The sequence below is a fragment of the Notamacropus eugenii genome, chromosome 3 (assembly GCF_028372415.1).
Source record: "Notamacropus eugenii isolate mMacEug1 chromosome 3, mMacEug1.pri_v2, whole genome shotgun sequence".
Classification (NCBI taxonomy): domain Eukaryota; kingdom Metazoa; phylum Chordata; class Mammalia; order Diprotodontia; family Macropodidae; genus Notamacropus; species Notamacropus eugenii.
In genome coordinates, this window is record NC_092874.1 from 44,714,922 (window position 1) to 44,738,291 (window position 23,370).

Here is a 23,370-nt window from a genome sequence, read left to right on the forward strand (position 1 = left end):
CATGACCTAAAATAGGAGCGGATCAGGTGGCCTAACCAAAAATGGATTGAAGTTAAAATGACAACATTCCTATAGATACAGGTGCCTTTAAAAGAGCAAAGGGAGTCAAAAACAAATGAAAAGTAAATAGAGTCACTTCAAGTCACTGATTTAAATAACAATGATCTTGTTTTATATCGTATTCAGTATACTCTTTATTAAGTCAGGAAGGATATAAAACATTTTAACGATATTTCTATCAAGATCTGGCAAAAATAAAGTTTCCATTATTAGCAGGTTAAACTTCAGTTACCCAGAAAATTCACTTAACCCCAATGATACCAAGAAAATGAGGCATTACCACATAATGTTCTAATAACATGATACGCTTGATTGAAAAGTACTATGAAACCTTTAAAAAAAAGCCTATTTTATTTTGCTAAATAATGTACTTATAGAAGATGATAAATGAACACTGCTAAAAACTAAGGGTTTTTCATAGATCTATAACATCAGATGGGTTCCTTACTAGGAAATGAGACCATTTTAAAGAAATGCCAATGGAAATACTCTGTCATCACTGAATTACACACTGAGAAGTTATCATTATTACTCTTTCCCTCCTTCCACACCACCTTCCTCCATACTTTCTCCAATTACTCTCTTAGACCTCACCCAACACACTTGTTGAGATCTTGAGGTGGAGCCAAACACAACCAGACCTGATCTCAGCTCTATTCTAGAACAGCCCTACAGACATACTTTAAAAGAAACTCAGGAGGAAATACTCCCACAGAAAGCAAAATGAAGGCTATATTATATAAGGGTTTCTACATCTGATCATAAAATTCACATTGGGATGGAAGAGAGATCCAGGCAGGTTGTGCCTCACACTCAAATGACTTAGGTCCAACCTACCTTGACTTTGAGCTACTGAGAGCTCTAAGACTGAATCCAAGAACTTATAACAAATGGCCATTACTACTCTAATGATTTGCAGTGACATAATGATCTCATATAACTACGAAATATAGAAAATCTGTGGAATTTTATGTAACTTAAGATAGCCATTTGGAGAATGAAAAATAATTATCTATATTACTTTATTAATGTACTGAGTCTTTTGAAAACATAAAGCATGATAGATTTTGCTCTCTCTCATTTCCCTGTTCTATCCTTTGGAGATCTCATTCATTCTCATGATTTCAATTGTAATTTTCAGATGACTCTCAAATCATTATCTCCAATATTCACTTCTTTAAGAGACTCTCATCCCATCTCTCCAACTACCTGCTGGAAGTTTACCCTTTGATGGCTCAACCTCAGCTAAAATTCAACACATTCAAATCAAAATCACCCTCTACCTCAAAGCAACTCCCTGTTACTTAAACTGCAATGATTGGTTATCTAGAAAACTTTTCTCTCACTTTCCACACCTTCCTTCTCATCCCAGCACAACAGACCAACGGTGATTAAATCCTGTCAATTATTTCTTCGTATTTTCTTTCAGCTACCTCTTCCTTGTCATACCTGGACTATTCTAAGAGTAATGTTAGGTCTCCCTGCTTCCAGTTTCCTGTTCCTCCGAATTATTCTACGTAATACTAATCTTCAAACAGGACTTTCTATGCTATTTCCCTGCTCAGACACCTTTAAATGGCTCCACAGGCCCAACCAGGATAAAGCTGAAACACCTGATGCAGGCACTCAAGGCATTCCACTAACTGGCTCCAGGTTCGCTTTCTACCTTTATCTCCCACTCCCATACAAGAGGGGAAGCAGTTCTTAAAATAAATTGGCTTTCCAAAACAGGTCTTTTTACCTACCAGTCCTTGACTAAGATACTCTCACAGACCTCTCCTCTATAAATTATTGTTCAAGAAGAGACTTGAATCCTACTTTCTAGTAATCCTTTCCTACTTATTCCAGTGATTTCTTCCTCCTTTGAATTCTTATTGGTATAATCCTTCAGAATACCTTCTGGGTCCCCTTGAAACTTACGCCTTTCCCTATAAAGTTAGCTTCCCTCGAATCTGTATGTATTTCCTATGTATTTATTTATTTACATGTTTGCTCTTCCATTATACTATAAGCTTCTTGAGGGCAGGGCCAAGTTTTGTGGTTTTGACTTTCTTTTTATCCTCCAAGCTTATCACAGTTCCTGGCATACAGTAAATACTTAATAAATAATGCCTGATAAAGTGATTCTCATATACTTCCTTATGTTCTCTGCTATTTTTTCCTGTATATGTTTTATTTCCCCAATTACACTGTAAGGTACTTGAGAGACTAAGTCTTTGTATCTTCTCCTGTGCCTCACAAAATATCTTATGCCAAATTTTAATTGCTATTGCTTGATTTTAAAATTTAAATTGTATGAAATTTTGAAAGACTCCAGAAAAAGACGATTTCCATTTAATTCATTGCAACTAATTAATTAGCAATTATCAAGTACTTATTAAATTCCTAGTAGGTGGCAATATGAAGAAAAAAAATGAAACACTTCCTGCTTACAAAGAGCTTCTATTCCATGAAGGAAAACACATACATACAATATACTAACAGTTGGAAGAGACAGTTGAGACCTCATATAGGAGATAACATTTGAGTTAAACTTTGAAGAAAGCCAAGGATTTTTTCAAAAGGCCTTTTCTTCTCTCTTCCATCAATCGTCCATCTTCTTTACCAGATATGTGTTATTTCCTCAGAGCCCACTCAACCCCTTGAGTATGATTTTAGTATCCCAGAATCTCTCAAAATGCATCAGTGACCTCCATCATATCACCATATTTAATGGTCTTTTCCCCCCAACCTAATCCTTTATGTCCTACTTATAGCAACTGACCATCCTCTCCTACTAGATATGTTTTCCTCCCTTGACTTTTTACAGCAAACTATGCTCTCCAGTTTCCAGACTTACTTCTTTAGACACTCTGTTTCCTTTACTGACACTTTAACTCTTCATCCTCTTTTTTTTTTCAAAATACTTTTTCAACTTCATAACAATGTAACTTTATTACATTTAATATACGCAAGTACTAATACTGTGCTATCCCCTAGGTATTCAAATACAGAAATGAAATAATCTCTCCCTTCCAGCAGTTCACCTTTTTTTTTTTAATTAATTTATGTCTTTTCAGTTTTCAACAATCACTTCCATATGTTTCAAATTTTTCCCCCTCATTCCCCAAGCCTGAATGCAGTCCTATATGGGTTCTACGTATACATTGTTATTAAACACATTTTCACATTGTCATGTTGCATAGAAGAATTAAAACGAATGGGAGAAACTATGAGAAAAAACAACCAAAACAAAACATAACAAAAGAGAAAACAGTCAGCTTCATTCTGGTCAGACTCGATAGTTCTTTCTCTGGATGTGGACTGCATTTTGCATCAACAGTCCTTTGGGAATGTTTTAGGTCCTTGCATTGCTGTGAAGGGTTAAGTCTATCAGAAACAGTCCTCACACACTGTGGCTGTTACTGTGTATAAAGTTCTTCTGGTTCTGTTCATTTCACTCTACATCAATTCATACAAATCTTTCCAGGTTTTTCTGAAATCCACCTGTTCGTATCTTATAGCACAATAGTATGCCCAGTTTCCACCACACTATTATCCAGTTTTCCCATCAGTTTTTGACAAAGAGTGAGTTCTTTTCCCATAAGCCAGGATCTCCATCCTCTTTTTGAGTCTTTTTGACTTCGTCATTTACATGTTCTCAAAGTGAGAATCTTTGATTCTGTCTTCTTTTTTCTATACACTCCTCTGGCAATAACATTATTTCTCCTCTCCATCTCTACCTGTGTGTGTGTGTGTGTGTGTGTGTGACTCCCAAGTATTTATCTTTAGTTTTGACCTTTTGAGTACCAAACCCTTATTTACAACTACCCATTAGATATCTTTCCCTGAATAACCCACCAGCATTACAAATTCAAAATGTCTAAAACTGAGACTTTTACCTTTCCCCCTATATGTTTCTCCTCTTCCTAACCTCACTTCATTTATCTATATGTGACACCACCATTTGTCTGTCTTTCTATATTCTAAACCTTATGATGATCTTTGATTTTTTTCCTCTTCACTTATTACATTTAATTGGTTACCAAGGACTTTAAATTCTATTTTATCCATCACCATCATTATCAAAACTAGCATTTATATAGAACCTTATGGTTTGCATGGCATTTCAAGCATATTATCTCATTTCATCCTTGCAACAATTCTGGGGGGTGAGGTTTGAGTGTTATTATTATCCCCATTTTACGGATGAGGAAACTGAGGCAAAGGGCAATTAAGAGACTTACCCAGGGTCCCAGAATTAGAAAGTATCTGAGGCTGGACATGAATTCTGGTCTTCCTATAATGTCATGTTTAGTATTCTATCTGCTGTATCATCTAGTTGTCCGTATCTCAATATCTCTCATAAGCAGTTTTGCTTTTCTCTCCATATTATCATCATCTTAATGTATACCCTCATTACTACATGTCTAAACTATTGCAATAATCTCCTAACAGTTTTTACTATTCATTGCCTACCCTTCATTTTGTTCATACCTGTAATTGCACTTTTCCTTTGCCAAAGCAGATCCACAGATGATCTGCAACTTTGTCTTAGAAAGTTAAATGGGACACTGAGAAATAAACTGACTTGATTAGTGTCACACAGACAGCACGGATCAAAAGAAGGATGTGGAACTAGGTATTCCAGTCACCTCAGCTCTATATTTCCTATAACTTGCTGCCCTGATGATTTTTTTTTAATCAATAACCCAAATCTCTTGGAAACAAGACTGTAAATATGATCAATGATCAAGCTGAATGATATTATACTGAATAAAAAATGAGATGCACATACATACACGTATATATACATATATGTGTGTGTATTCACACATTACATATACAAGAAATGAAACATTTTCTTGTGTGACCTAGCTCTGAAGGAAACTTTTTGTGAAAAAAAAAGTTTTTTGAGTAACAGTAGCATTGCTGAAATATGGGCATCCCAAGCCGACAACTCTGAAAGATGACACCCTTTTGGGTCTTGTAAGTTTTATTTTTAAAACCCGTCTAACTTCACAGACACATTTATTATGAAACCAGGTTCTGTCGGGAGTCCTTTTTCCATTTAAAGACTTTAACAAAAGAAAGTTCATACTTTTTTCATGCGGCAATGTAAACCAGAATTTCGTTTTGAAAAACTTTTAAGGAGAAGTGAACCTTTTTTGAGGAACTTAAGGCTTACTTTTTGAGTAAACTCACATTTTTAAATGATTTTCAACAGTTCAGTTTCATTCATATACACCAAGTATATCCAGGGACAATGAATAATTAGGTCAGTTAAACAGGGTGTTACAAAGTCTAGTGTACAAAATGGTGTTATTCTTTGTATAATATAAAATATTAGGTACAGGGTTCATTTCATGTTTTATCCTCTAGAAATGCTTCATTCCCCCCCGCTATGAAGCACTATTGTGCAAAGCTTCTAACTATTTAAACACTAAGAATGAATTCTGCACCAAGAGTACCCAAAGTAACAACTATAGGTCATTTCCAGTACTTCTACATTTGGGAAGTTTTTATTTTCCTGCACTGTTCATCCATTACATTTTCCAGCAAATTTTTATGACTGTTAAATGCAAAGAAAATCTTTAGATTTTCATTTTTCATTTCATTTTTCAGCAGAACGAAGTTGGTCTCTTTGAAATGTTCATTAATCTTTCCAGTCCTCCCATATCTCCAAAACAGAAATGGCTTCTTGCTCTTCAGATCAGAGTACTTGGTTTTCACCTTTATTTTGCATTTATCAAACACAAATTTGCATTACATTTACTTGTGAAGGTCTAAGCTCTACCATTAGAATGTAAGCTCTTTGAAGGTATGGTCTAAAATATCACTTTTCACCTTTGTATCTCTGTCCAGTAGCTCTCACTGCACACAGTAAGTATGCATAGCTTTTTTTTTTCTTTTATTTTTCATTTAATAAACATAAACCTTTTCCATATCTACAGTATGGAGGCAGAGTGGTAGAATAAATAGAAAACCCATCTTGAAGGCAAGGAGGCCTGGGTTCAAGTCACACCTCTGACTCATCCATGTTGTATAACCTCTGATAAATCATTTAATCTCTCAGTGCCCACAGAAAACTTATTAAGACTCTACTGATATCAAACTGCTTGCTTTCTCAAGATGGGAAAAGCAGTGGAAGAAAGAGGATGAATCTGGAACTCATTTTTTAAATTGATTTTTTAAAAAACTTTTTTAAAGGACTGTTGCAATCTTTTTACATGTAATTGAGAAATATTTAATGAAATAAACAAAAATAAAGTAAATAAATAAATAAAATAAGTAAATAAAAACTAAAAACAAAAGATTAAATTTAGAGCAGCTGTGGATTTACTTTGACAGGAGTTCCCTCACTGGGCATTCCCTACACCAAGAAATCACAAGTCTGTATACAAAACAAACAAACAAACAAACCACACATACATAATTATATAGATATTATTACTGATTTATACTCATAAATATCTTTTATTTTACAAGGTTCATGTCATGCTTCCTTTATTCCAAAATAGAAATTTTATGGTTTATAGCTTACAGGTATTAAAGACAAGAAATGAGATTCACCAGAACATTTTTAATTGTAAACAAACTTGAGCTACCCAGCAACCCCCACCTCCAAATTACATTAAGAGATTAACTAGAGTAGGGTCTAACCAATTCACCCAATTTTCTATCTACATATTAATCAGAAAAATAAGGGCTTTCTGTTAGTGTCATTCTAGAAAGACAAAGCGTGATGCACAGGGCAGCCAACATGATCCTAGCACTTCAATGTTGGTTTGCAGTAGCACAAGGCTGTGGGTGAAAGGATTTTCTTTGTGAGGTCTTGATTTTGCTGATGCATGAGTTTTTTACATCTCTGGTTACTTTCTTAAACAGTAATAAAACAAAAACAAACCAGAGGACTCTGGATTGTTAGGCTTAAAAGAAAATCTAGTTTACAACCTTGGTGTCATTCTCAACTCCTCTCTCTCATTCTCCCCTCTCATCCCACAAATCCAATAAGCTTGCTAGCTAGTGTTGTAACTACTTTCTCTACAATACTTCCTTCAAATATTCTATTCTCTCAACCCCCATAGCAACCAACCTAGTTCAGGTCCTCATTACCTCTCACTTAGACTCCTACAGTATCAGCCTTTTAATTGGATTCTCTTCCTCAAGTTTCTACTCACTCACAACACTCCAAACTTTCCTCCACATAGCTGCCAAAGTGATTTTCTTAAAACATAGTTCTGACTAAATCACTCTCCTGCTCAATAAGCCCAGTAACTCCCCATTACCTTCAGGATCAAACAAAGACTCTTCTGTTTGGTATGTAAAGCTCTTGGCAACATGGCCACTTCCAATTTTTCCAGTTTTAAAAAACATACTACTCCCTTCCACATCCTCTGCAGCACAGCCACATTGGCCTATTTACTCTTACTCTCAAAGGACACTGCATCTCTCATTTTTAGGTCTGTGTACTGACTGTCTCCTCTAACCGGAATGCCCTCCTTCTTCTCCTACTTCCTGTAATATTCATCTCAAGGACCATCTCCTTCAGGAGGCTAGCCTCTCAAAGGCTACATTTCATGTAGTCTGGATTTATCTTGGATGTACTGATTCATGGATATGCTGTTTCCCTCATTAGAGGGGAATCAATGTAAAAGATTAACACCAGGTCTCGAAATGACAAATGTCATTCATCTTGAAGACACAATACATAGGGTCAACTTAAGCTCATAGGTCTCCCAAAAGAACATGACAGATGAAAACAACCTGAATACCAAAATGTAGGAAATCATATTAAAAAATTACACAGAACACCTTAGTATGTAAAAAAAAAAGTTCCAGTTGAAATAATTCACAGATAGGCTTCCCAAACAAACAAACCCAGGCTGCAAACTCCAAGGTTAAATTTAACAGTTCCAATGACACACATGAAAGTCTTCCAGCAACCAAGAGGAAGACATTCAAATATAAAGGAAACAGAATTTGAATAACACAAGACTAGTCTGTAATCACCAGTAGTAACAGAAATAGAATACATAATTTGAAAAGCAAACTACTTCAAGGTACAATCTAAAATGGCACACTCAGCAACCATGAGCCTACTCATCAATGAAAAAAGATCACCATTACAAAACACAAAGTGTCAGCAAATTATATAATTTAGAAAAAGCCAAAGAAAGATAAAGAAAAATAACTTCCCAAGAAAGGATAAGTAAAGAAACAAGCTTTCCAATCTTTAAAAAGATACTTAAAAGAAAAACAGGAGAAAAACTCCTATTAGATAAAAAAACAACAGTAACGAGAATCCTATTGATAGATTTCTTTTTAAAAGTACACAAGGGAATAAAGATGAAAGTGACATTTAAAGAAACAGAAGTGGTGGTTGTGGAGCAGGCCTCAAAAACCATTAAGTGAAACCTACAACTCTTTATTTAATATAAATTGCAGTGATTCAGTATATTCTGCGGCAGAATGTGAGGGGGCAAAAAGAGGAAATGGAAGGTATAGGATCAATGGGAATATGAAATATGCCCTAATCAAATCCACTGGTGAACAAAGACAGAAGGAAAACTCATATAGTCTCTCAGCAAAAGCAGAGCTATAGGAGAAAAGGAAAAGAGGCAAAGTGAGGAACCGAAGGAAGTCAGAGGAAGAGGGGAGGCTCAGCCTGATGTGGGGAGCGGGTCCCCATCAAGGGCATTCACACAGTAGGAGAGGTATACTCTGTAATGCAACATGGGTCTAACCAGCAGGACTGGGGTGTATAGTGAGTGGTATGCTCTCATGGACAGTACTCTGTCTCAGGAGAAGGGAAATCAGATCTGTCGAGCACCACAGCCATCCAAAAAAGGGAGGATGACATGGAGCCAGAGAGGGAATGGATGCACCAGAAATGAGAAAGAGAATGATGAAGAGGAGGGCAGGGGGCAGAATTGGACATGATTTGAGACACAAGGAAATTTATACTATGGGGCAATGCTTCTATTTTCACTGATTCCCTCAAGAATCTTCCAAAAGAATTACAACAGAAAAAAAGTAATAAGGGATCAAGATTTACAAAAGCAATAAGAATAAAACTCAATAAAAGAGGAAACTCAGACAGCATTTCAGAAGCATAAATTATAATTCCATGAATATACAAAGTCCCTAAATAGAATATAAATTTACATGCAGAACATGAATCAAAGAATAAAATTCAAAATAAACAAAAAAGAAGTAAATTAATGAAGGGAACAAGGTAAAGAAATCATTCACAGAAAAAGGCAAAGAAGAAAAGAAAATTAATGGACAAAAGAAGTTGGAGAGGAGGAAAGGAGAAAGGATTTTGATTTGGCCACTCTGCTAAAAGAAGGAAAAGGAAGGGGGAAAAGATAGGAAGAATTAGATTAAAACATTTTTAAAGAAATCAGTAAGTTAAATAAAATTCCAAAATTAGGGAAAAGGTTAACAGAAAGGAGGGGCAATGAGGGTAGGAAGGAATAAAGCTTTGTAAATATGGCTACATTAAAGTGGATTAATGAAACATTTTATAAATAGACTACTGACTTCAAAGTGAAGGGGAAACAAAAAATACTGAAAGACAAAATGCTCAAGACATAAATGGAGGAAAACATAAATATATAACTTTAAATGTAGATAAACTGAATAAGGCAAGGAAATGAAAGCATGACAGAGTGGATAAGAAAACAAAACCTCAAAAAACTATTACACATATGAATCAAAGACATATAAAGAATAAACATGGGGGACAAAATTTACTAGACTTCAAATGCATACAAAGGAGCAAGAGTGGTAATCACATTATCAGACAAAGCAAAGTAAAAATTCACAATACAGAAAGAGATAAACATGGAAATTACCGTACGTTTAAATGAATCTGAGACAACAAACCAATATTGATATCGAGTGTTCCAAATGGCGTAGGACCTAAATTAATAAAGGAAAAAAAGTTCACTGAATTCCAAGAACATATTTGGAGCAAAAGAAAAATAGGACACTTTAATGTTCTTTTCTTAGATTTAGCAAATCTAAGAGAAAGATAAAGAAAAGGGAAAACAAAGAATTGAACAAAGTATTAAGAGAAATTACTAAGAGACTTATGATAATTAATAAAGAAAAATATTTTTTCTTAGAAGCATATGAAATGGAAACTGATGGGTGACTGAAAAAGTTATGGTATATAAGTATAATAGAATACTATTGTGATGTAAGAAATGAAGGGGATGAAGTAAACAGTACCACAAGAACAATTTACACAATAACAACAATATTGTACAGACAACTTTAAATGATTTTAGAATTCTGATCACTGCAATGACAAACTATGATTACAGTAGATTCATAATGAAGCTCAGTGGTCACCTCCTAGGAAAACGTGATAGACTCAAAGCAGGAATTTGTTTTTGCTTACATATAGTTATGTGTATTGTCTTTTTTTTTGCTATATGGAAAAAATTATCTTTATCACTAGTACAGAAATGCAAATCAAAACAATCCACAGATTTCAGTTCATATATAAGAAATTGGCAAAATGGCAATTGCCAGTGTTGGAATGGGGGTGGAAACAGACACACGCGCGCGCGCACACACACACTAATGCATTGATGTTGTTGCTGTAAATTTTTCAACTATTCTGGAAAGCAATACGGAATCAGACAACGTGGCTAAAATGTCCATACCCTCAACCCAGTGAATCCATACTAGGCTTGTGCCTCAAGGCAGGCCAATGACAAGAAGAAAACCCCACGTACACTAAAGTATTTGTAGCATCACTTTTTTTGCAGTGGCAATGAAGTGAAGAAAAAAAAAACGATGTCTGCCAACTAGAGAATGACCAAATAAATGTTAATAGTACAAGAATGCAATGGAACATTACTGTGATGCAAGAAAGGATTAACATGACAAATGCAGGAGCATGGAAGGACTGAAACAAACTGATGAGACACAAATTAAATATGAGCCAGAGAAACAATATACACAACATCTATAAGAATGTAAATGGACAGAACCAAACTACAAACAATGGAAGTGAACATGGCCACATTATAAAGAACAAGCTTGACACCAAGGAATCTGTATGAGAAGACACTTCCCCTGACGCTCTGCAGAGGTGGAGGTTTCACACTATGAAACATTGTATAAAAATCAGATTTTTGGAAAATGTACTGATTGGCTTGGATATAGTTTTTTTTAAGTTTCTTTCTGTTTTTAAAAAAATTCTTTTTTATAAGGATGGGCTCTCTGGGAAGCATTCTGGGGAGGGAATAAGGGAAATGAGTACTCAATAAAGTTCTATTTTTTTTTTAAATTTAAGCTCCTTGAGGGTAGAGACTGTTTTGGATTTTTCTTTGTAATATTCAATACAGAGCAAGATACTAGTAGATGCTAAGAACTAAATGATAACTGATTGATTGATTTTAGAATGCCTCATTTAACTTTCAATATATTACCTCTCTCTAAAGTTTTGTCCATATTATTAGAAAACCCAATTTGTCAATATCTAATCCATTTTTCTATTTCTCTTTAGAGTCTCTTAAGTATTGAATTTTGGTTCCAAAAACTTCTATGGCAAAAAGACATTTCTTTAGGAAAATATAAGTACAATCTACTCTTCTAAAGGACTACATTATATACAAGTACTATGATTTACAATAAATATAATTAAGACACTTTAAAAAGTAATGGGCTTGAACTTATTGATAAGAAAGGAAATAACTACTTCTTTTATGAAGCTGAATTAGCTCTTTCAAGATATTAGGTGCTGCTCTAGTGACTGATGACACTCTGGTGGTCTGTGTTTTAAAACTCATAAAAAGTAAATAATTTTTTTCTATTTCTCAATAGGATTTTATTATTTCTGCAAGTCAGTTGCTAATATAAATCATAACATGGATTAAATCTAGCAAAACTTAGATTTGAAAGGTCAATTATTAGTGTGGTTAGGGGAAAAAAGGGGAAATAGTGTTCACCTTGAAACTTATTGATTGACTGAAAAACATAAAAGGTATATCATGGAGGTTGATTCCATTTCAATAAGCTTCAAAGAACTGTCCAAATTCTTAGAATGAAGAAGGTGCATTAAATGCAACTTAAAATAAGCTGGTCTTTGGATGGAGTTTGGAAATAAATCAGTTAAAAAGAAATTTTTGTGATAATTTATTTTCTTGTTTTCACATTCTCTATATTTCAACCCAACTGGATAATATATCCCCTTCTTTTTTATCTCAGAGTCTTTGCTCTCCCTGTTCCTTACCCCTGAATTAGCTCTCCTCTGTTCAATTTCTATCTGTTTATGTACAACTCAGACTTCAAGTGTTCATCCCAAATTCCACCTCTTTCATGAAACCGTTCCCAATTCCCCCAAATGAAAATTATTTCTCCCCTCACCCATAGCACTTTGTCTTTATCTTACAAAATTGTGCAAAAATATTATTACATTTCTTTGCAACATGTCATCAATATCCTTTCTAAACCACAAGCACCTTGAGAACAAGGGTCATGTCTTACTTATTTCTGCATGTTCCACTAGTATCTGTCAGAATTTAATGAATTGAACAAATGAAATAAACCCAACCCTGGCTACCAGGGAAAATAAGCATTTCACTCACAAAGATTATGCTGTAGTTTGTGTTCAATACAAAGGCCTACCCAACAATGGAATTTAGTAAAGTATCCTATGTCTTGGTCAAGGCACTCTTTGGACAGGTTAGATAATTGGGGGCTGCTTGCTGTATTCAGATAACTTGAAGAAATCAGTGTCCTAGAGAGGCTTAAATCATGACAGGGTAGTGACTTAGGCATGAATAAAAATCCAAATCGTTAAATAATAAGCACTGATAACATTTTTCATATTAATATAAGATGCCTATAAATTATGTAAATATATTAAAATGGGCAAATCTAATCTAATTAAAATGACATGCCTTTGATATTTGTTATTCAGCCTGACCAGAAGCAAGGGCCTGAACTAGCTCAACCCTCAAGATTCATCCTAGTTCTATGATCTATGATTTAATTATCAACATTTTCCAGTGAGATGATGCTGGTATTTGTAAGAGCTGCTTGTTCATGATGACGTTTCACAGTTAAAAAGATGAACCAGAAGTTCTAGACCTTTCAATCTATAGCCAGATTGCAGATAGCATATACTGTTCCCTCTCAATCAGATTTCTAGGCCCAAGCTAAAAGTCAGATGACTTCAAGTAACAATCAAAATAACTGAATTCTAATACAACAAAAAACTTTGGATAATTTCCTTAGAGTGCACAGTAACTGATTAAATAATCTCCCACAAAGTCTTCTCTGATATGTATGAGTAAGATTTATCTTTACACCTTACACATAATAGGTGCTCAGTAATTAATTGACTTAAAGTGTAGTAAACTGAACTTGCAAGGAACGCTTGGCAGGATTTTTAGTTATCCTATTTACTCAGTGACCATTTAGAACACAGAACTGAACACAAGATTTTTTCAGTTTCTTCCTACTTACATAATTCACCAGCCACGTCAGTAAATGACAGTCATTTTAAATTCAGATTCTGTAGAATCAAGCTGGATTTCAAATTGCTGGATTAGTGAGGTAGTTTTGAAAAAATATTACTTTCATAATATTTAGTTATGGTCTAACATTATTTCTCCTGTGAAAGCAGTAATGCTTTTGTATTCAATAATTTTTGCAACATTTCTCCTTAAAATGCTTATGCTGACCCACACTGTGTACTAATTCACTTACACAGAGTTGCAAAATTCTGACTGATAACCGTTTATACAAAGATATTTTTCTTCACATAAAATGTGGGGCTTGAATATCAAATTGTCTGAAGGCATTTGGAATACAGATTTTAAAATTTAGTGCTGGGGATAAGCAAGAAGACATTTTCCAAACAAGAAAAGAAAGGAATACAATTACCCACTTAGCTCAGCAGACTAACAGACCTAGGATTTGTGGTGGTTTTCAACACAATGCTATTTCACGACCTGTGAATTTATGGAGGACAGGGAGTCAAGGTGTCTCTGTCTTTGCATAGTGCAATGTCTTACATATTACAGAGATTTCCTAAGTCTTTGGTTGGTTGCATGACTGAATGAACAGATTAAAAAAAATGCAAGTCTCCTCTCCCTCGAGGACATTTTGCTTCTTGCAATAAAAATAGCCCTAGAAGTAAGTACCCTCTACAAACATCAGCTGGAAAGAAGCAATGTAGAGGAGGAGGAGGGAGGGCCTCAGAGGCCATCAGGTACAGGCCTCTCATTTTACAGGGGAGGAAACTGAGTCTCAGGTTAAGTGATGTTCAACATCACCAAGGCATATCAGAAGCAGGATTTGAATCCATGTCCTCTGACTCCAAAGCTAAAGCTTTTTCCATCACATCTGTCATTTCCATCTGTCCTTTCTGGCAAAGTTTCATAGTTTCTAAGAGAGGCCCATAAATTTTATGATTCACTTCTTTTTAATAAAGAAGCCTTCTAAGTATAATTTAAAACTCTGAAACTAAATGGGGTTCTCTTATATCCATTTAGTAGTCATTATATTATGGCTTGCCATTGTCATTTGCCCATTAAGACAATACAGATCATTCTTACAATGTGCCGAAAATCTATTAGTAAAGGTTAGGCAGTCAATATCAACGAGTTAAAAAAATTATTCTGTATTTGTTTTGTTCCCAGAACCCTGCTGTGCCCTTTGGGGATTAGTGAAGTAAAATATATAGTCCCTGTATAGGAGGACTATAAGACAAGGTGTACATTATTGTGTGTGTGTGAACGTGTACACACACTTAAAACTAAGGGGAAGTATAACATTAACAAATGTCAATATAATTCTACAGGTCAAAAGAGAATACTGTAAAAATTGAGAGATGGGAAAGAAGTCAATGAAGCATTTATTAAATGCCTATCTTGTGCAAATAGAAATGAAATGGAGTTCCTGTCCTCAAAAAGCTGACAATCTGGTATGGCAGATAAGGTGTAGAGGCAATACCTAGAATACCAAACAGAACACATGTATGTAAGAAATGGGAACAAAATGCTCTGAGAATACTGAGGAAGGAACACTGAAATCCCACCAGAAGGTTCCAGAAAGTCCTCATGGAGGAGGTGAAATTTAAGCTGTCAGAGAAGATGAGAAGGAATGGGGGTGGAGGTTGGAGAATCCCAGCCACATGAAACATGAACAAAGGCAGAAGAGAGGGACATATCTGGAAGAATCCAAGACAAGGAATCTAGTGTGCCTGGAGCCCAGGGCACATGAAGGAGATTACTACAAGATGAGGCTGAAGAGATGGTTGGAGCAGGTTGTGAAGGCTCTTGAATGTCAAGCCCAAGATGCCAGAATGTTTGAAGGGTATAATTGTATATATTGAATTGCCCAGATATGATAACATGCATTTGGGATAGAAAGCCAGGTACATGAGACTTTGAAAAAGGAAGAAGGAATATGAATACTGACACTACTGGTGAAGTCTTCTGAAAGTCACAATCACTTCCACACCATAAGGCGTTGGAGTATGAGTCTAGTGAAAAGTCTGAAGGATCTCAGAACAAGGATAAAAACACTCTTTATGAACTGCTGAAGAATGAAGGAGCAAAACTGGTGAAAATGGAAGACATGGGTGGAACCAATCGTCTTGATGATAATGATGATACAATGAATCTTTAAAGAGAAATGGAGTCTTCATATACTGCAAAATAATTGATTTTTCATTCTCTTCCATCATTCATGTTTTTTGTTACCATTCTACTTTTTTATAAATGATACTTGCATTGGACCAAAGTTATTTTGTATCCCTGATCTCATTTCAGGGGTGATCTAGGCAGAATCAATGATGTGGTATGGAAGATAAAAATACTGAGGGATGATGCTAAGAATTACTAGACAAAATGTTAAGAGCTGCTACCCAAAGGGAAAATAAGAAGAGCTTTGAGAATGTTTAACAGATGGAAATCTGTTCAGTTAGTCCAGGACTATTGGAAAATCTGAAGAAACACAATATAATCTTTCCTTAAAGTTTGGCTATTCTCTGCTTATTATACAAACAACTGAACTAGGCAAAATTCATGTCTCCATACTAAGTGGAGAAATGCACTACAAAAATGTAATGATACCATCTAAGACTGCCCAAGTGTATTAAAAAGAGCTGGCATTTTTAACTCAATAAAAATCATGATTAGTCTACAGTGCTGTCTGGTCTTTTTTCTTTTCTTCTTCTGCATAATGTGCCACTGAGAGAAAAGCTAAATGTTAACACATGTTGGGGATTGTAATAAAGTTTTGCCAAGGAAGTCATGGAACACTATTTGAAATTCAGGCTACTGTTTAGTCCGGTCCTCTTATTACACAACACAAACACCCCCATCTGCAGGACAAACTCTACAATAAATCCTGAACAATAACTGACATCAAGCAAAATCACAGGGTTCAAGATAAGAAAGATTTGGCATGGAGATCTTGATGAATGACTCGGAGTCTATGCCCTAGGTATCAGCTGACACTCACTTGTCATTGGCTGAGCTCTCCTTTTGTTCTGCAGAGCTACAGGTGCATCAAAGTACTTAGAGACAACTTCAGAATCCAGGTGTGAAAGGTGGATCCAAAGAACAAGCTGACAGAGTAAAGAGGACCCTTCGTGAGAGCAGAAAACTGCTCAGCTTGCTAGACTTTCTGAAGGGAAAAGTGGGAAAATCAAAACAGTTTTACTATCTCATAATGTATCAACTGTATCCATTTGACCTCATTGGTTTAGAGCTGTCATATTGGAGGGCATATGTAGCTCATAGCAAGAGCCCTTGTTTGGCTACAGATTCTCCAGTCAGGCTTTAAAGCTGCATGCCTTGGGTCATGAGAACATGTCAAATGACAAGTAATTACTCTGAGTTCAGCCTACGTAGATAGACTCAAGGAATGCCATTTGTAAAGAAACCAAACACCTGAATAGAAATTCTCCCCACCCCCAAAAGAAAAGTCCTATTTTTAAAAGCTTTACTGCAAGGGCATCTACATTTTCTTCTTCTTTTGAAGAAAAGCTCTGTGACAGTTTCACAGCTGCTGACAGGGATTTCAATGCAGAAGATTTTAACATCATCAAAAGAAAGTCACTTTCGTCACACTACAGAAAATGACCAAAGGGTAGTTGCAGACATGTTAAAAAATCACAAAGGAACCAAAAGGAAAACTCTAATTTAAGAAAGGAGCGCCAGTTTAAAAAAAAAAGACAACATAAACGAATCTAGTACGTGACAATTTATGACCACTATCATCATCATCACATTTTCTCTAGCAAACCACAATAAAATGAAAGACTGATCTGAAATTAAATTAAAAAGAGAATAAAAGTATGGGAAAAGGGGAAACCTTGAGCATGAAAAGAGAAAGGTGCTCAGAGAAGCCAAAAAGAAGAATGGATAAACATTGGTTTTTGACACGACTCTGAACTTTATGTCCTACCTGTCTGAGCCTTGTACCTGCTAGGAAAAGGTGTAACATCCATTTCCCCAGTACATTTCTGGATTTAGAAGGGGAGAATATATAAACATTTTATGAATATCCACAATGACATCAGGCTAGAAGGATCATTTTGTTGACATCAATGTGAGAATTTAAATTAAGAATGAAATCAAAGTTCCACAAAAATCAGAACAAACCTTAAACATACTGGGACCCATCCATCCGGTCCCTCGTTTTTCCTGTATATTCATAACAGGTCAATGGGTTCTGAAAGAAGGACTAACACTGTTTTGTGGAGTAAAACGAACAAAATTTGTAAATTATTCCTTAGTAGGACATGCTACGGAGGAATGTGGAGCAGCCATGTGCATTAATTTAATGAAGAAAACTTCCTTGGGCCTGCTGGATATGCCCACTGCTGTACTCCCTTTTAAACTTGCTTGACTTTTACTGAGGAATATTGGGGGAGTGATTCTCTACTCTCAAATTTCCTTTGAAAGAGAGAAATAGAGATACTAAGGTCAAACATCAGTAATTAAATACACCTATTTTAGACCTTTCCTTTCCTAAAACCTTGTTAGTTCTAGGTTCATTTGTGATCCCTCAGCTTAGACACATATTGATCTTGACTACCACCTCTGAAGTCAGTGGCTTAGTCAGAAACTGAATAGAAGAGGATTCTTCTACATGTCCAGGGTCTTCCCCAACAACTGAACTTTTGACCAGGCTCTGACACATTTTCACAGTGCCCTCTTCTAGACACCACCAATTATGTTGGCTTTGGGGTTGACCTTAGCAGTGGACAACAGAATATCCCAAATTAGCTGCAGTGGATGGATAGAGGCAGTAGACTTTCAGGTCCTGTACCATAGATCAAATACCTTCCAGTCAAGTAGGTACCAACAAACCTAATTCCATGTTATTTAGAGGCTTAGAGCTGAATTTATGTTAAGGGTGATATTTGATGGTAGAAAAGGAAGTGGAACTTGATTCTAGAAAAATCAAGTTTTTAAGTGACAAGATTGATCAGTTTAAAGTAGGGGCCCCAAGAAAGTGATTTTTCAGTTTTTGAGGTGGTTGGGTAAATCACAGGTGCTAAGGAGAAGTAATACTATATCCCTAACCTGCAGGGATTCCCACAAGGGCCATCATTTGTTAACTACATAGGAATCCTTGGCTTATGGGAGAATTCTTATTACCTGTTTAGAGTTCCTTAAGGTAGCCATTCAGAGTTGAAATGGAAACAGAGAAGTGGAGACTGGACAATACCATTATGGCTTAAAATAATATTTCAAATAAAAAGAAACATTTTGAGTAGATGAGGGCATTAGGGATTCAAGAGAGGAGGAAAATGCAGTGTTCAACTGGTTCACTAAGGGGTCAAGAAGCAGAGAAGAAAAGAGAGTGGTTAATGCCAGGGAGATGACCTGGGAGAGAATTGAGGGGTCAAGGGATTAGAGGTCATGGTACAAAAGTAGAGTGGAATTTTATAAAGGAAGGAAGAGGGAGAGAGGGAAAACCAATAGATTATGGTCAGATAAGGGGAACTGGGAATCTTTGGACATGGAGGTGGTGCATACACACACACACACACTGACACACACACACACATACACACACATATATACACACACACATATACGTATGGGTGATAGCAAGATAAAAGGATATATATATCTACCTGTGTGTGGCTGAGGTGGGGTGGAAGAACAGCTCATGGAAAGTGAGTAGGTTAAAGAGTGGTTAAAGTGAGTGCTTAAGGTGTCTGAGGGAGAGTCAATATGTAATGTTGAAGTGTCTTGGGGAGGAGAGAAATTGTGAGTCATGTGCCAAGCTCATTAAGGAGAGAGTGATCTGGGGGGTCTGTAGACAATAACTACCAGAATTTTTATCAGGTGGTAGATATGAATAGTGTTAATCTTAAGAGAGGAGAGGTTACTGAGTGATGGAGGTAGGCCTGGCTGTTCGCCTTATGCTTTCCATCTCCTGCTGGATGGAGCATATCTCCTGTGAAAAAGGCAGCAAGGGGATAGGAGGGAGCTGGGTATCCTCTATTTGCCTCAAAGGACATCCCCCTGCAGAATGGCTAGAACCTGTGGGTGACAGTGTATTGCCTAAGTGGAGCAACATCAATGTGTATGGCCACATCTTCACTGGAATATGTTCATCAATTTCTTTCTTTTTTTCTGATATGAACCATGTTACCTGGCCATCACTTCTCCTAGTTTTAATTTGGTATAGATCACAGTTGACCACAACTGGTCCAGAAGAGCAGAAACTATTGGAAGTAGATACTAGTTCTGGATGTTAAAGGCTTCGAGAGTCCAGAAACCTCTACATAACTATAGCTCTTTTCTTTTTCAGCAAAACTTTAGTTATATTCCTGAACCAGAGTCACAAGAAGAAATAAAGGGAACTGGTAGGAATATGGCTGGAGAAGATGTCCAAACTACACAAGGGAGCCCAGGAGGAAGGCTTATTCAACCAAACCTGGATTATACTAGAGAATCCCTCTATTAGACACTAAAGCAACCTTTCTCCTATTCCTGGTCCCATCCTGGAAACCCTCTCCGTACTTTAAAAGGCTTTTGCTATTGTGTTTTCCTCTGTCTGCCACGTCACTGAGTTGGTAGGGCTATTTCCTGTGGGTGCTAGAAGGTTTAGCCAGAGATCAGCTAGGCAGAAACCTCTAAAGTTCAGGGTTCCTGGTAGTCATATTCCTGTCCTTAAGTTGGGGATATACTTCCAGTAATAGAGCTTCTCAACAAGGGACATGATACTCTACAAATCACTGGAGTCCATTTCCCAAACAGACTGTGTTGCTATACTGAAAAATGTAAAAAAAGAAAAAATGCTAGGCAGCAACTTGAAGAGTCCTAGTAACAAGTCAGAAACCATTTTTCTTCCCATGATGCAATCAATATCTGGGATACTTTGTAAAGCTACACTTTTTGGAAAACCTTAATAGAAATTTTAGTTGGCCAGAAAAAGTAACCAAAATGATAAAGAGAACAATGAGGTAGCCTAAAATGATTAATAAAACTTCAATCTGAAAAGATGACCAACTCCAAATCATATCATCATATAAATGCAGAGAGACAGCTTTTTCCAAGAATTTTTTAAAAATGAAAATACAAGGCTTACAGAGGGGCTTGAAAGAGTTTCAGGGGAAGAAGTTGAACATATATTTCCATCTAAACCATACATCAATAAATAAATGTTAAGTGTGTGAGGAACGTAAGACCACTGTTGCAAAGAAATGATATAATAAAACCTACTTATGACAGTTCAAGTTTTTAATTCTTCCCTTTAACAATTTTGAATCACAGATCAGCAGGATAAGCAGGATAAATTTTTTAAATCCTGAGAAATATGGATAGAATGATTATAGATATGGCCACTAAATTATCATATAAAGGAATTTCTTAGTTTCACAATGTGGGCAGAAAACTTACCAAATATATTGGTAACATAACCTAAAACTAAATAGATGTTCAAAAAATACTTAAATGAATGAATGGTGGCAATTTAGAGAATTATTAAGGAAAACCACTATTTAGGGGTAGGTCCTTAAACCTTTGAATATGATATCAAAGAGGGTGACCAAGCCTTTTCATTAATATTTGATTTGGTGCCACTAACAAAAACAGAATTTTGAGCAAGGTGGTCTCAATTCAACCTTGGTGCAATGTGAGAAGTTCTCAGAGGGACAAGTTCATGTTTAAAAATCTGTTATAGCATACCCACTGTGCATCTCCAAAGAGATATTTAATGGTAGTACCTGGAAGACAAATGACTTCAATATTTCCACTGGTCTGAATTCTCATCAATTATGGGTATTTGCTCCAGTGGGGCAGATGGCAGGTCAAGTAGACCTTCTAATCCCAGACAGTTGTTGTTCATATCCATCTATAAATTGTTCACAAGGAGGCCACCCAATATACAGCAGGTTTCTCCACGGTCTTAAGAATGTCAGTAGTAATGTGATTAAGTTCCTCCATTTGTATTTCAATTAATCAGTCACTGACCGAGAATCTTACATTATAGCACCAAGAGTTAAATTAATATTTGTAGCCCCAATAACCCCTTTTCCATTACTGTGTTGAAATCACTGAAGAAGCATAGAGGGCAAAAGATACTTGATCTTCTTGCTCCCTTATTTACCATTATTTACTAAAGGATTTCTCACCTGACCATCAGCTTGCAGAGGATGACCCTCCCACACTTAGCAGGTGCCATCCTTAGGCAGCAGATGACCTGTTTCCAGTCTGTACCTGAAGCCTTCCCAGCATGGTAGAAGTTTCCAGGGCTTAGAACTTACTCCCATTGCCTTTCAGACTCCATGGTCATCTCTGCGCCATGATAAGGAATCTCAAGACAGCTTTTTCCAAGGATTTTAAAAATGAAAATGCAGAACTTACAGAGGGACTTGAAAGAGTTCCAGGGGAAGAATTTGAACACTACTGTTAAATTTCCATCTAAACCATACATTAAGAAATAAAGGGTGACTGTAATAAGGAATGTAGATCAATGTTGCAAAGAAATGTTACATAATAAATCTCACTTATGGCAGTTCAAGTTTTAATTCTGCCCTTTAACAATTTTGAATCAAAAGGTCCTTTTACCTTCCTAGGAGATGTCCTTTCATTACAATACTTGTATTGATTTTAAGTCCACTATAACTGTCACTTGCTACCTGTCTGACCTCAAAAAGTCTCTTAACTTTCTAAGGCTCAATTTCCTCATGTACAATAAAGCAAGAGAGATGGGTTAGAAGATCTTTAAAATCCCTCCCAGTTACACATCTATGCTCTTAATAAGCTGGCCAAATTTTTACTTAAGGATCTCAAAAACCAAGAAAAACAAATTTGTAAGGCAAAAATCAGTTCTCCTCTTTATAAGGACAGGGGAAAACCAAAGAACTAAGAATTCACTGAAAGGCATAAAAAGCCCTGATGCAGTCACAAGCCAGATTTAGAATCACTCTACAATGTGCCACTGAAGAACCAATATTTGCGAATGTGCTCAATAAACTCCAAATGGCTTCCCTGTAAATTTCACCCCAAGGAGGTAACCTGAAACTACCAGTCCTTCTGCCACTGTACAAGCTGAATAAGCATTAATGTGACCCTGAACTAACAACTGTATCAAAAGAAAACATTGAGAGCATGTTATTATGCTGAAATAACTATACTGGCTAAGCTCCATCACACATAAACTTGTTTTGTTGGGAAAGAACAAAAATGAACAGATCACACAATATTTTGTTTTCTCAGATACAAATCAAAGAATTCCCCCAAACACCCATTCTTTGAGATGAAAATATGTGGCTGCTCTATAAACACATATATAAATTCTGAGTTTCTCCAGAATCAAAGCATAGGGCATAAAAGAAATGTTCTCATTGAAGGATCTGACCTATTGCAGAAGAAACTTGCTGCTGGACAGTCAAAGAACAGTTAAAAAGGTCAACAACCACTTGAGAGCTTTCATTTGGCTTTCAGAGCATATGGGAGGCAGGGAGGGAAGGATCTGAAATGCACTCATGTTTTATTGAAAGATGTCACTGAAGTAAGAGTAGACAACAAGCTTCAGCAAATTCAATGATTGGGAACCATTTTTATTTTCATTTCCACCTACTTTTGAAGACCATTTTATTTCACCTTTGAAATAACACCTGGCCATGTCCTTAGTTCATTTTTATAGCTATGATTTCTTATGGTTTGGCTGCACTAAAATGAAACATTTGGCTAAACTGCAATTCACAAAAAATTCTTTGGTTAATATTCTTTCAAATACTAAGTGGCAGCGCCCATTTCTCTTATTTCAACGAATCATTCTGTTCTTTTTTTCTGAATGAAAGTGTTCATAAGATTTCATATTACA

General features: G+C 36.0%; 1 protein-coding gene across 14 annotated transcripts in view; it reads right to left on the bottom strand.

Annotated features, from left to right (window-relative positions):
• Positions 1 to 23,370, bottom strand: part of ULK4 (unc-51 like kinase 4) — a 674,194-nt gene that overhangs the window by 320,166 nt on the left and 330,658 nt on the right. The window lies entirely within an intron of this gene.